Genomic DNA, 14,863 nt, shown 5'->3' on the forward strand with positions numbered 1-14,863 from the left:
ACAAACAAGTTGACGAATCAAGGATATCAAGAGTCTCGTTTGAAGTCATCTTTTCGCAAGTTTTTTGGTCGATACAATGACCTTGTCAACACATACAACCTGTCGCTGAGTCAAAGGCTGACTGACTTTTTTCATACTGATTGTTAGGCCATTATTTATTCACTGAACTGTCTACGGATATTTCCGGTTTTTGTTTCCCGATCATGACAAGGAGCACACGGCGGGTGTGACCGGTAGGCATTGGATGCTCACTCCTCCATGGCAACCGATCCCACCTCTAAATTTTGAGGTCCGTGTTTCCTCTGCTCTAAATTCGAATTTTAATTGCAGATAGAAGTAAACCGTCAATTAATAACACATGTATACAATTCACATCTTCCTAGCAATGTGAGTGCCGTGACAGTGCTGAAATGTTGGTGTACACATTGTACACTTTACTCAAGCAATGAGTAACCTGACAAAGCAAACTGTACATAGCACTGACATTCTACACTTAATTTAACTGTAGAGTGACATGGCTGATATCGGCCATCGTAGTTAAACAATAGATAGTTTTCATATGACGTATTTTCTCTCCGAGTTATTTCCCTTGGCCGCCATCTTGGTGGTCAACCTGGTAATTTTTGTCTTACCAAATCTAAGAGGGTGTAACAGAAATATTTGGGGAAAAATCTTTATAGAATAAAAATTATGAAATAAAGGAGGCTTTAACAAATGTATATTTTTCAGGAAAACAATGCATCCTACCTCACAGTGGCCAGTATGAAAAGTTAAATTTGGTTGAATAATAAAGGAATATGAGCATTTTGACCTCCAATATGGCGGCCAACGGGAAATAACTCTTGCTAATTTGGTCCAGCTGAAAACTATCTATAAACAAGCAAACAAAGTATGCATTAATTCGCCCGCGTAATGCGGTGGTTAGAGCGTTTACTCTAGAGCCGCGGATTAGGAAGTTGATCCTTACGTCGCAGGTTCGAATCCCACTGCGGGACGTAGAGACCTGTCCTTCTGATAAGGCATTTAGAGTGAGGTCTCGTGTAGCAGTAGGAGATCCCTCACTGCTCAAAGGCCGTAAGTGCCGAGTACCCGTCTAAATTTGCAGCCCTTCAGCGGCAAGTGGTGGCATCTCAATATGAGTGTAAAATTTTCAAAGAGAAGTAAAAAAAAACAAACAAAAAAAATTATTCGTTTAATAAATTATTTTACATAGTTTTATAGTCAAAGTTTGATAATAAAATAATAATTTTATTTTTATTATCATTACTCTTATCATATGTCTATTTTATTTGCCATTTGATGTTAAGAAAGAAGGAAACTACAAATGTACAACTTATGTCTGTATCCATTAATAGTAAGTGACAAGGTGCCAAAGTTGGACGTTAAGCCAAATATGATAATCGACAAAAACTTCTAGTTTTAATGTATTAAACTTAGTCTAAATTATTTTCTTCGAAGAACTAAGAGTTTTTTAATTAATATTATTTTATTATTTGTCAGTAATCAGTTTAAAGGCAAGTCATAAAAATTTGGGAGCGTTTATTTTCCATTTCAATCCATAGTTTTATTTTGCCATTTTGAACACATTTTTAGCAATTGTTTAAATCGCTAAAAATAATGAACATGAAAAGTTCAAAAAATAAATATTAAGTAAAACTCATGGCAAACTACAAAGAAAAATAGGTTTGCCCATAATTACAAATTTGTAATTTTATTCTTTGATTTTGTATGACCCAAAGATATTATGACTTTCGAAATCTTAGAAATGATTTCTTGTTTGTAAATATTTCAGATCTATCAGCGCTTTGTTTTTAGGTGTCTAAGCTTTCTACTAATCTTAAACATAGTTCAACATGAACAACCTTGCATTGAACTGACCAATTTTTAATGTGGGAAAATCAAATCGAAGCAAACAAACAGACAAAATAAAAGGGAACTGTCTCCGGCTATCTAGGAAAGTAATGTACACTTTTTTAAATTTAAGAGAAAACATTTTCAAGAATCATGGATTCACATTCTGCTTATCCTCTCTACTTCATTGCTTCTTCTATTGGTAAAAGTTGAAAGCGAGAGTTGAGTTGAAAGTTGAGTTAAGCGAGATAACTTGATTGATTGATTGATTGTATGTTGTTTTACGTCCCATTCGAGAATTTTTCACTCATATAGAGACGTCACCATATACCGGTGAAGGGCTTCAAATTTTGACCTTTACTCGGCACTCAGGGCCATTTAGCAGTGAGAGATCTTTATCGTGCCAACGTCTGCCGTGACACGGGGCCTCGGTTTTTAAGGTCTCATCCGAAGGACCCGCAACTTTCACTTCAAAGTGCCGAGCGCATGGCGAAGGAACAGTTGCTACCCATTTTTTATCGACTTAGGTCAGTCGTGGCCGAGATTCGAACTCACGACCTCCCGATCACGGAGCGAGCGCGAGATAACTTGAGTTGCAATACTGAATTTTTTGGAAAATAAAATCACTTGTTAATGTCTGTACTATATGCCGCCAGTGACATCATACTGAATCAGCAACTAATCTTCATTTATTTGCCCTTTCAAAGAAGAGTTTTAAAAAGGGGAAAAAAAGAATAGCTTATTAGGAAGTGTGAATAAATGGAAGTATACGTGCGAAAGATAAAACATATATTAAATAAATTCACATTGGCCATTTTGGAAGTAAGACATTAATTCTTCATTTAATTTAAACTAGAAAAAAGTTAGGATTATTTTAAAAAATGTAAAAGCATATATATTCAATAAAAACTACGTCATAATCAAATCTATCCTAATTTCGCCAACGCATTTGTGCAGAGTTTATTAAACGAAAGGTATACAAAATCAAGCCCCATCCCGAATTTTCTCGTAGGCTCTGGCGACCTGTAGAACTGTAGTTTCATCGAACATTTTCCCTACTATCATCATCCCACACGGAAGTCCCTCAGTAAATCCAGCGTTAATGGTCAGGGCAGGGTGTCCTGTGGCGTTGAATGGAGCGGTGTTTTGTATCATTCCAACCAGGAGTTTCAATGTTTCTAGAAAAAAAGAGACTAAATTACTAATTAAATTATTGTAAAAATTGTAGTGGATGAAAATGGCTGTACATGTATATAAAAGCAATAAGTGTTGATTCTCCAACAGAAATGCTAGAAATTACTGTAAAATCATAAAAATTATTATATTTCTGAGGTCACATTTTCATGAATAGAGGAAAAAAATACTTGTTCGTGGCGATTTGAATTCATGGCTGAAGAAGTTTGAAATTTGAAATTTAATATTTTGGGGAGGTCATGAATTGATAGGTCTCTTCATATCACGAAAACAACGGAAAAAACCCCTCAAAAATATTAGTGATTTCAGAGTAATTTTTATGCACAAAACTTTGTGTTTAATCATCTATATTTGAAATAATGATCTTTCAATGTGCTTCTGGTACATTTAATAGTTTGTAACTTTTTGTAAAAGCTCTGCTTAATTAAATTTGATGTTGCATATACAATGTATGTATCAGTCTCCAGATTCTGTTGCTTAAAGATTTCATGCAAAATATGTCTTAGAAATAACAATTTCATTTTAACTTTTACCTTCAACAGAATTATCTGTTGTAGGAAGTTTAAATGCCTTCCCCGGAAGTGTCGGCATTACCATGGCATCAAAATCCTTGAAAATTCTGTTATACTCCATTGTCAGATATTGTATCAGGTTCTATCCCTTGGCGTAAAATTTGTTTTGATAATTCCTCTGCATAAACTCTGCAAATATCATGACGATTTTGACCGGTAGGGGGCAGTCAAATGGGCGGAGGTTATAAGATCTCGCCAGAGCTTCCTGTAAGAGTAGGTCGTAATTTCCTTTCCAGCTATATCCATGACCTTTAGTAGTTTAGTGAATAATTATACAATAAATGTTACATGTCATAATATTATTTGACAGTTTGCATTGGTTGTGCACTTACAAGTGATAAGCGAAGTGTTCTACAGAATGATTTTGACCGGGTTAAGGAGAGAGTTAAGAGGAAATTCAGGAAATACCAGGTAGGATTTACAAGAACATATAACAGAACTTTAGCTTAAGAAACATTTAGAACAAGCAAAAGAATGGAAGGAAACACTCTGATTTTGTCGATTGCAAAAAGGCTCTCAACTCAGTGTACAGGGAAAGTTAATGGGTAGAAATTCCCAACCACTGATGGAATTGCTGCACAAATCGTATGCATCATCTCAAGTAAAGGAATTTACGTATTCTGGGAAATGGAATTTTTACCGTATTTCACTAATAATTCTACAAAAAGTAACTTGAAAGTATTTGAACTGCCGACTTTTATGCATCAGCATCAGCAATATTTCGAAAATTCTACATCTTTTAATTCCGAATGATTGAGCTGGAATGCCGCTCCGTTAAGGTAGCAGCTAAAGACAGGAATAACTAGAAAAAAGCAATTCAGATATATTCATGATACCTTTTGAATATATTTAGTAATTCTATGTATCTCAAATAAATTAATACAAGTATTCCCGTTAAAGATTGTTAGTATAAATTTTATTTAACTGTTTATTACTCCTTTTATATCTTCTTTTAAATATAAGAAGTAGCACAGTTTAATGTTCAACAAAAGTTAACCTCATAAAGGAGTTAACTTTCCCCAAATTTTATGAACAAAATAATTGATTTAGCGGATGCAATTCTGGTGGGCCGCAGTCGGTCATAAAACTGATGTTCACAAGATGAAATTCATCTTTAGAAATTATCCAAATTGAAATTATCATGTTGCGTATGTCTTAGAAAAATAGAATTTAAAGAAAACGTACCATTTCCTTTCACCATTGTTTGGTATGTCCCTTCAATATTAACTGGCATCCGTATAGCCACACCTATATGTTCAACAAACATTTTTTATTATTTCAAAGCAATGCAAAACTAAAGAACGTAATAAACAGAAATTAACATTTATTTCAATGCTACAATGAGTAAAAAATGCATGTAACAACACGAAATCACCAATTTATTTCAATAGTTAACATTTTGTGTACATTCAGATCGAGGGAGGTATAACTGCATTATATGAAACTCTTTCCTCTTTTTATATTACAAATAAAGAATTGCTACAAACCCTGTATTTAAAGTGTAAATCTCATTGTAAGATTATTAAAAAGAGTTTCAATTCATCATCAATAGATACTTCACCATTGACCACTTCCCATAAAGAAATAGGGAAAGGTTATTAACTAAGAGAGGGACATCTGAAAATAAAACGAATTTCTACCATCTTGATGAATCGGGAGGGAAACTTCTGTGACTTCAACCCCCGCCTCTTTCAGTCTATAAGCTGCTTCCTTCACAATCTTTGCCACATCTTCATCTACTCCTTCAAAACCTTCCTTGAGAATTGCTATCTTCTTTCCTTTTATCCCATGGTTAAACTTGTACACAGAGGAAGCATACATAACAATTATGAAGTAGATAAAGTGCTCTGAGTATCAAATTGTTGTTAATTTCTCAAAATCGTTACATGATATTTAATTTTTTGTGCTGCTGTTAAGTTTATGAGATTTTTCTGTAGATAAAGTTCTGATGTAAATACGAAGATATCCCCGCCCCATCCCTTGCATTTAAAAAATGTTTGCCTTCATTGTTTCTATCTAATTAAAAATTATAAACCAGAAATAAAATTATAATCTTTCCCCCCAGTTAACTTAAATTTCCCCAAATTTGCCTATAACCCTTACTTCAGAGTTAAATTAATTCTGATGTAAGAACTTCCCATAATTCTCCATTTAAAATGAAAAGGTGAGGATAACAAAAAAAAAAAAAAAAAAAAAAAAAAAAAAAAAAAAGATTGGATTTGACATGTATTTCGCACCTTTCCATCAAGCTAATTTAAATATGTACTATTGACCTGTGTTCAAAGTCATCAAAACCCTCAAGTCATTATCAATCGTTTTGCCTAGTATTAGCAGATGTAGCATATAAAGCATTTTTTTTTCTGCGAGAAACCTTGAATTAGGATAAGTAAATGATAAGGGACACGATCTTGTCAGATCATAAGTAATTTTTCTGTTAAATGTAAACCTCCTATCTTTCTAAACTATATTGTATCGGGCATAAATTATTCACTTTTTTGCAAGTGACCTTTAATTTGCATGAAAGGCCGTTGTTTAAGATCCTGATATACTGTAGGGCTATACATGTATCTTTAATTTGTGAGCATCCTGCAGTGTTTTTCTATTACGAAGTTATGGCCCAGAAACGATTGCACGGATAGAAAGACGGACAAGGTAAATTCCGATATACCTCCCTCAAACTACTTTCTGGAGAATATATAAAACAAACACATTATCAGTACAGTTACCAGTACAGTTGTACATGTATGTCTTATTTCGGATTGAATCTCTTATTATCAGAGTAAGATTCACTGTACCTCTAACAGAGTTGCACAGTCCTTCACTGTCCTGGCCATTGGCCCCACGTGGTCAATAGTGATTTCTGCTGGTATTATCCCGGTATAAGGAACCAACCCATAAGATGGTTTCAATCCAACAATTCCACACCAACTTGACGGGATCCGAATCGATCCGCCTTGGTCCCCGCCAATAGCTACATCGACTATATTTCTGGCAACCTAACACGAAGGAAATTATTTAATGCTAACAGATCATTTGAGTATTTTCTAATGAAAAAAGCATATATATTTATGTTAGAAAATAATGCAGCTTTCAGGAACATATATCCTTGTGTTTATTACCAAAGATTGTGGAAAAAACTGGTAGTTTAACAGAGAAGCTGAACCTGAGCTGGATCCACCCGCAGATCTTGTTGGATCATAGGGGTTTCCTATTGGTCCATATGATGACGTAGAACTACCAGCGGAGAAACACATATCTTCACACACAGATTTACCTAGAATTCTTCCACCTAAAACAATTATTTTTTTTAATGCTCAACTTCATGAACATAAGAATGTGGCGTTCTGAAGTGTCAGCCTCTTTCACTAAACTTCTTTCAGTTTTCTCACTCAAAAAATGCATAATATTATTGTGCTAAATACTTACGCCGTATTTTCTTTTCAAATCTGATTCAATGTATCTTTGATAGTCTTCTTTGAATTATTCAGTTAAGTCTATTAAAATTTTCATACCAAAGTTTCTTTTATTCCAAATATTTCAAAAATATATTAAACACAAGTACTCCGAGGTTGATACAATCGGTACGGATGTCTCCCAGTTGATTTGATACGTAAGAGCATGTTCTACATACAATATATTTCTAAAACGAGGCAGGCTATGATGACACAATGATGATGCAATGACATTAACAGTTTTGTTTAGAGCCAACATTTCGCAAATTCTATGGCAGAAACATTGACCTTGTTTACAAATAAAATATGTCGTTAGATCGAATGTTGACTAATTTTTTTTTGCACAAATTGATAGGCAATTATTTCCCCTACTGAATGGTCTAAGGATTTTTCATGACAAGGATCACACGGCGGGTATAATCGGTCGTCAAAGGATGCTTACTCCTCCAAGTCACCTGTCCCCAGTTTTTAGAGAATTTCCTGGAGATTAAAAAAAAAATGGGTCGAGCCATTTTTATCAAGTCGGTCGACAGACAAACAAAACAATTTATAAAAAATGGCCTAACATTGAAACCTTTCAGCAGATATCATCATAATAGTGACATGGTCCACAACTTTCTGTATATTTCGACAGAATAGAAGATACTTGATGTAAATAATATATGGTACCAATTTTGATGCACCAGATGCGCATTTCGACAAATTATGTCTCTTCAGTGATGTACAAAACGAAACACTGGAAATCCAAAATATTTTAATAAAAAAATGAAGAGCTGAAAAAAGGGGTGTCAAAGACTGGAGCTAAATACGTTGAGGGATCAGAGCTATGCATGAGGGAGATAATCCTTAATTTTGAAATAAATTTCTAAATTTTACCACAGCTAAACAAATATCTCTTTTGCTTTCTTCGCGAAAGTTTATTATTGTATTTGATTGAAATGTATACATAAATATACATAAAATTTACATTGCATAGTTCAAACTATGCAAAATTGAGAGCAATAGAACTGAATTTTTTTGTTTTTTGACATCATGCTTTTTTTTAATAAGTTTTTGGTAATTTCCAAGTCTCTCTCTCTACCTGCATCCAGTATCCTTGTCACAATTGTAGCATCTCTGTCGGGTACAAACCCCTCCAGTAATTTACTTCCGTTCATCATGGGGACCCCGGCTACGCACACGTTGTCTTTGATTGCTACAGTTTTCCCCACCAAAAGTCCCCTCTCGGCTCCTTTAATGTCACACCGGTAATACCTTAACGGTATCAAGCAAAACATCTGGATATACTCATGGAACTTTATATATCTAGTGAAACTGATCAAAAATTTATTGATTAAGAGTTTTTTTGGTAAAGACGTATGTAATATATAGTTATATAATATTTGAGCATTTGCAAAGTTAAAATGGCAAATGACATAGTAAACTCACCAAGCATTGTCGTTGGTTTCCCTATGTCCCGGTGTCCTTGGGTATTTTACGGTAGGGGGTGGTACCACAAGTTCGTATACCCTCTGGTAATCTTTGCAGACATCGCCACAAAAATCTACATTGAGAAAGTGATGTTAGACCTATGTTTCATAGTTTATGTATCTGTTTAGATTTTAAAGTTGTGTTAAGAATGCATGTACTATATTTAACGCGTTGAAAATGCATATATTCTGAAAAAAGATTAATAAAGGGTTTAGTATGAACTGGAAACATGTACAGAGAAGGAAGTTTTAAACCAACAATGAAGCTTTTTAAAAACATATACAAACTTGCTTTCGATGCCGATGGAATTCTCACAGCGCTGCCCTACACTACACGGTCATTGAGAATAGAAGTGAGATACAGTTATTTGGACATTAGTTTTATTAGAGGATCGTTACCAATACAAGTTTTTTGACTTGCCTAGATAGCCGAGCGGTCTAACGCGCTGTTCCTGTACTGCTAGGAGACAGATTCCGTAGGTCGAGAGTTCAACCCCGGGCTGGGGCGGAAGTGGGTATCCTTATAAAAGTGAATTTCTTTGTGCTCTCTCTCTCTCTCTCTCTCTCTCTCTCTCTCTCTCTATATATATATATATATATATACTGGACAAAAAAAAGTTAGGGATCATGATTTTGAACTGTTTTCCCAAAACAATTATAATATATTTTTTTACGTTATAGTTCAACCATACTTTCTTTAACGTGTTATTGATAAGAAAATGCTACCTGTAGGGTCGTGCAATTCATGCCCAATTCATGCTTTACTGAATGCCGACACAGGGTGAAAAACAAAGAGATTCAGGGTATACACAAAGTTAACGAAAATGTTTATTTGAATACGTGTTTGAAGTTGTGGATATTTTTTGATGACCCTGTGACATTTCAAGCCATGAGACGTCACTTAACCGGCTTTGAGGCAGCCCAAGCCATAGGTATGCTTCAATCTGGCAATACTCAAATAACTGTTGCTGCACACTTTAATGTGTCCCAAAATGTCATTTCATGATTATGGAATCGATTCCAACATACTGGTACCGTTGCTGAGAGACCACTTTCTAGTCGTCCGAGGTCAGCCACGGCTCGTCAGGACCGTTATCTGGTCAATATGGCAAAACGGCAGAGGTTCCAGAGTGCTGTTAGGCTAAATACAGACTTTCAAACAGCAAACAGCAACAAGTGTGCGAGTAACACCACAGACAGTTCGAAACAGACTCCATAATATCCGAGCATTCCGACCAACAGTCCGGCCCAAACTGACCCCAAGACACAGAACAGCCAGATCCCAATGGGCACGAAATCATGTCAATTGGCAACTGCGTCACTGGACCCCTGTTCTTTTTACAGATGAGTAGCGCTTTTGTGTAGACTTTCATGACGGTCGTAGACGAGTTTTGCGTACGACCGGTGAACGTTATGCAGATTGCTGTGTTGCTGAGCATGATCATTTCGGGGGTGGTTCTGTGATGGTTTGGGGTGGTATCAGTATAACCGGAAAGACTGACTTGCACGTTATCGCAGGAAATCTTACAGGGATAAGATACCGAGATGAGATACTGCACCCTATTGTCAGGCTGTATGCAAGTGCTATCGGTGATGATTTTATTTAAATGGACGATAATGCTAGACCTCACAGGGCTCGCGTCGTAATAGACTACCTAGAAAATGAAACCATTGAGCGAATGGACTGGCTAAGTCTTTCGCCTGATTTGAATCCCATCGAACATGCTTGGGACAAGGTACAGCAAGCCATTTCAGCGCGCCCAGTACTCCCTAGGAACCGTGAGGAGCTTTCTGCAGCACTCGTCGAGAAATGGGCTAGATTGCCGCAAATCTTCTTCCGGAGACTTATCCGCAGTATGCAGAGGCGTTGTCGCGCGGTTATTCAAGCACGGGGTGGTCATACAGCATATTGAACACATCAAATCACTGCGCGCAAACGGTTACGTCTGAATTTTCCATCCTTTACCAAGGCTGTTTTTCATTCTGTTTTGGGGGTTGTGTGACAATTAATCCCAATGCACGTTAACGCTTCATTGATTTTTGATAAACACAATAAAAATTGTTTGTTTACTTGTTAAAGATTTAAATTATATAGTTATAATGGAATATATTGTTATTTGTTGTAAATTAAATAATTTATAAATCATGATCCTTAACTTATTTTGTCCAGTGTATATATATACTCTGTATAATCAAATCAATTACTAGTAATATGTCATTGTGTCGAATTATGACCGATGATTTGTGTATCCTGGTCCATTTTCCGTGAAAAATTTGTTTATTTCCGTTTTGTTGATTTAAGTTTTCAATTATTATAAGTATGAAATAAGAAATAAGTCGACACAGCTGCTTTATGTACATTATTACCGTAAATTGCACTTCTTTCCTCCGTTGTGAGTTTTAGTCTGAGATCCGCAGCAATAGTTCTAATGTCATCTTCCGAAATCCGAACAATCGCTGGACTTTTCTGAAGTTCTGAAAAAATAGACAGAGTTTTTATTATAACACAAAGTCAGAAATCGTTTTAAAAATTTTATTCTTGTACATGTAACAAGCAAGCATAAAAGATAGTTTTCATGGAAGCAGTTTCATGATTATTTGAAATAAATAAGAAAAAAAAAAAGAGCTCTTATGTAGTTTTACAAGTTACACCATTGAAATAAAGTTGATTTTCCACATCTAAAACAAAATCAAATGTTACTTTTGTCTGTCTTCATTTTATGATTTCATCTTCTCACTTACTTTAAGATACGCTATATGTATTTCACAACATAGAACCATCATTTAAGAAATTAATTTAAAAGTACCCAAGTTGTACGAGTGTAACCTGGGTTGAGACAGTTAATTTATATTTAACCTCCGAGCTCTCAAATTGCTAACACTTCAGATACCTGGAGTGGGGGTCCTTTGACAAGCTATTGACTAATTATGATGTCAGAATCCAGCAATACTGAGAGAACCTTCTCTTTCCAGCAAAACATATGTAGCCTGACTAAAATTCATTGATAAAGGGGGAGAACTTTACATGTAGAGTATATACGTGACGATCCATTTGTCATTATAGCTGATGGTGTGAATTTTCATGTAAGGCATTCATAAATAGAAGATCTAAATGAAATTAAATATAAAGGTGAATGTATTACCAGGAGGGGCGGGTTGGGGTGTCTCCAAGTAATAACTCTAATATATTCTATGTAATACAAACCAGTGCTAACGATGTTTTCTCTGCATTATAACAATTAATGACCTTCTTTTTTCCATTTTTTTTTTTTTGTCCGGGAATTTCTGTTCGGTTCAGCCCCTCATCAGAAGGAATACTGATGTTACTTCAAATACATTCTAATATTCAAAATGTTATGTCCTATGTACATGGTACACTGGGAATAATACTTTAAAGAACATTGTATAAATAAAAACCCACCTTTGTCGTCTTTGACCGACATTCTTTATCTCTGAAATAAAAGCAGACTGAAACGTTTGCAAATCATGCACAGGTGTATGGACATCAAATCATTAAAACTACATTGTATGGTGGCCTTATGCAGTCTTTGAGAAAACATATCTTGTAATTTTATATGAAAAGATATCTTTCTTAATACGAGTAAATTTATTGAAACATTAAGGTTTTGGGGGGATTACAAAGTGTAACTTTAAATATGCATAAATATAGTAGTCAAACTGACATTTACCTGAAAGTTATCATAAAAGACTACATCCCTCAGTATTTTGCAATGAAACAATCATATCCCTATAAAAAGTTTGGATAATACTTTCCATAATAGTGAGTTTGATCAGTAGTATATGTATAGCAAAGAAATGCAAAGCTAACCTAAAGATGATTGTATAAGATTGGACTCTGGATGAAAGCTACAAAACAAGAAGTTTCAGAGTTTGATCAATCATTCTGAAATTATGATGCAGACACATGTATCTATAAATATGCTCAACAAATATCTTACATGTTTGATGCAAACTTCAACTCAGAAAAAAAGCCTGTGATCAGTTGATAAGATGCTGTGATGTAAATGACGTTATTTTCAACGATTTAGAGAGAAAATGAAAATCAGGCATATTTTCCCCGATACCTGTTTTTTGACATTTGTTAATATCCAACATGAACTCTACCTTGTTCTGAACATTCCGGTCGATTAAATGCGAGTTCTACGGGACACATACAAGCCACAGAATATCGTATGAAAATTAATATGCATCTGACAATTGAAGAGAGTTGAGATTGGCCTTTGGAGTGACCTTCAAATACATTTGAAGTCTATACAATTATCTAACCAGAATTCGGGGGTGTTTTGCAGTCTATTAGTACAAATTACAAAATGTTATATTTACCTTAACAAAAAAGTTATTTTATGTCATATTTTTAAATTTTTTTATGCATAACTGTCGCCAGAGCAAGTTTTCAAATTAATTAATGGTCAGCAACTAGTACTTGACATATATTGAGTAATTAGAAATGTTTCAAACCATCATAGTGAATGATGTAATTAAAAGCACATTCGCACCATACAGAAACTGCAATTTCAAAATGGAATTTTTCGTTGTTTGTTGTTTTGCTTTTTAGGTCACCTAAGTTACTCAGGTGACCTATTGCTATCCGTTTTTGTCTTTCGCCGTACATCGTCTGTCGTGAGATGTGCGTTAACATTTGAACATTTTCAACTTCTTCTCTGGAACCGCTATACCAATTTGAAGCTATTTTGGCAGATAGCATCTATGGGTGAAGGGGAACAAAAATTATGAACATGACATGATTGTAATAAGCATTGAGTCCACTATCAAAATTGTGAAATTCATGGCCTAAGGGACAGGGGTTCAGGTGCTATGGCGGCACTCTATGGATCATATAGTGAAAATGCATTATTTCTTTGAAAATCTTCTTCTCTGCTCCTGGGTATTATTGAAACACACTAAGTGCACGGTTATGAAAGCAAAGGTGTTTTTTTTCCCAAAATTGTAAAATTCATGGCGCAGGGTCGGGATTTCTGGTGAAAAGGGCTCTATTGATAGTATAATGAAAAAAACATAATTTCTTCGAAAATATTTTTTGCTCCTGATTATATAGCAAAGAAACTAAGTGTTTAGTTATGATGAGCAAGCTTGTTTCTTCCAGAACTGTGATTTTTATGATCCCTGGGTCAGATTTTCTCGTTAAAGGTGGGACTCTATTGATAATGTAGTGAAAATGCATTAATTCTATTAAATAACCCTGTCTTCTCCTCAGTGTCTGCTCCTTAGTGTTGAGCAAATAAACAAAGTGCATAGTTTTAAAGAACAACAGTGCTTCTTACAAATTTTAAAACGTTTGTAGTCCCAGGGTCAGGGGTTCTCGAGGGGGATGGGTGTCTTTTGATAACATAGTAAAAATGCTTTAATTCTTTTAATATCTTGTTAATGTATGGGCTATGGGTTCTGGTGCTAGGGTAAAGCTGTCTTGAGTCTGTAGTAAAAATGCATTATTTCTTTGAAAATCTCTGCTCCAGTGCATATCGGAGGCAAACAGAGCAAAAGTTTAAGAAGCAAGAGTATTTCTACCAGATTTTTAAACATCCGGACCATATGGTCCAGTGTTCTGGTCCTGGCCAGGACTCTATTAATTTGTATTCTACTGAGAGAAGTCATTCCCCTTTGCCACTCACTTTTGATAATTAATTACTGTTAATAATGTATTTGAAAGGTTAATAGAATAAGAGAATTATGCAAGAATTTTTATTGTATAATAAAAATTATTTTCATAGTTTTAATGATCAGGTAGATTTGTAAATAACAGATAAATAAAAATGAGACAAAAATAACTTATTAAGTATACTTCAAAGACTAAGAAAGGCCAGTGTTACACACAGATGTATAGATTGCGTAAATTTCAGAGTGTCTGACTGATCCTTGAATAGACAATTAATCTACCAAAAAGTATTGGTTTACTTTGCGACTATGTCCTGACTATGTTCTGAAAGATGAATAATCAGACTGGAATATATGTAATTTGGTTCAGCCACATGCACATGAAAATTGATCAGAAATTAAATTTAAAAACAATTATTTGCGAGACATAGGCCAATTTTCATGGTGAAACTCTCCAGAGGAACGTCGCATTGAGATTTACATGGATTTGTTTGTAGCCCCTCTGCATTGTTAGACTTTCAAAACATATAGAACAATTGCAGAAGGTCAATATCAATTTCGCTTAAATAAGACAGATATGATGAAAACTTTTGTATGTTTGATAATCATTCCCTCCACTCTCTACCATCGGCTCATACATTCACCTCTGCATGTCGTTGACTCGCGTATATCACAGTAATAAGCACGATAA

At 34.9% G+C, this 14,863-nt stretch overlaps 1 pseudogene; it reads right to left on the minus strand.

The window, feature by feature from the left end:
* Positions 1-2,835: 2,835 nt before the first annotated feature.
* Positions 2,836-11,981, minus strand: LOC133187643 (amidase-like; annotated as a pseudogene).
* Positions 11,982-14,863: the final 2,882 nt, after the last annotated feature.

The sequence above is a fragment of the Saccostrea echinata genome, unplaced genomic scaffold, assembly GCF_033153115.1.
Source record: "Saccostrea echinata isolate AGI-Se365-2 ecotype Australia unplaced genomic scaffold, CSIRO_AGI_Sech_v1 ptg000015l, whole genome shotgun sequence".
Lineage (NCBI taxonomy): Eukaryota > Metazoa > Mollusca > Bivalvia > Ostreida > Ostreidae > Saccostrea > Saccostrea echinata.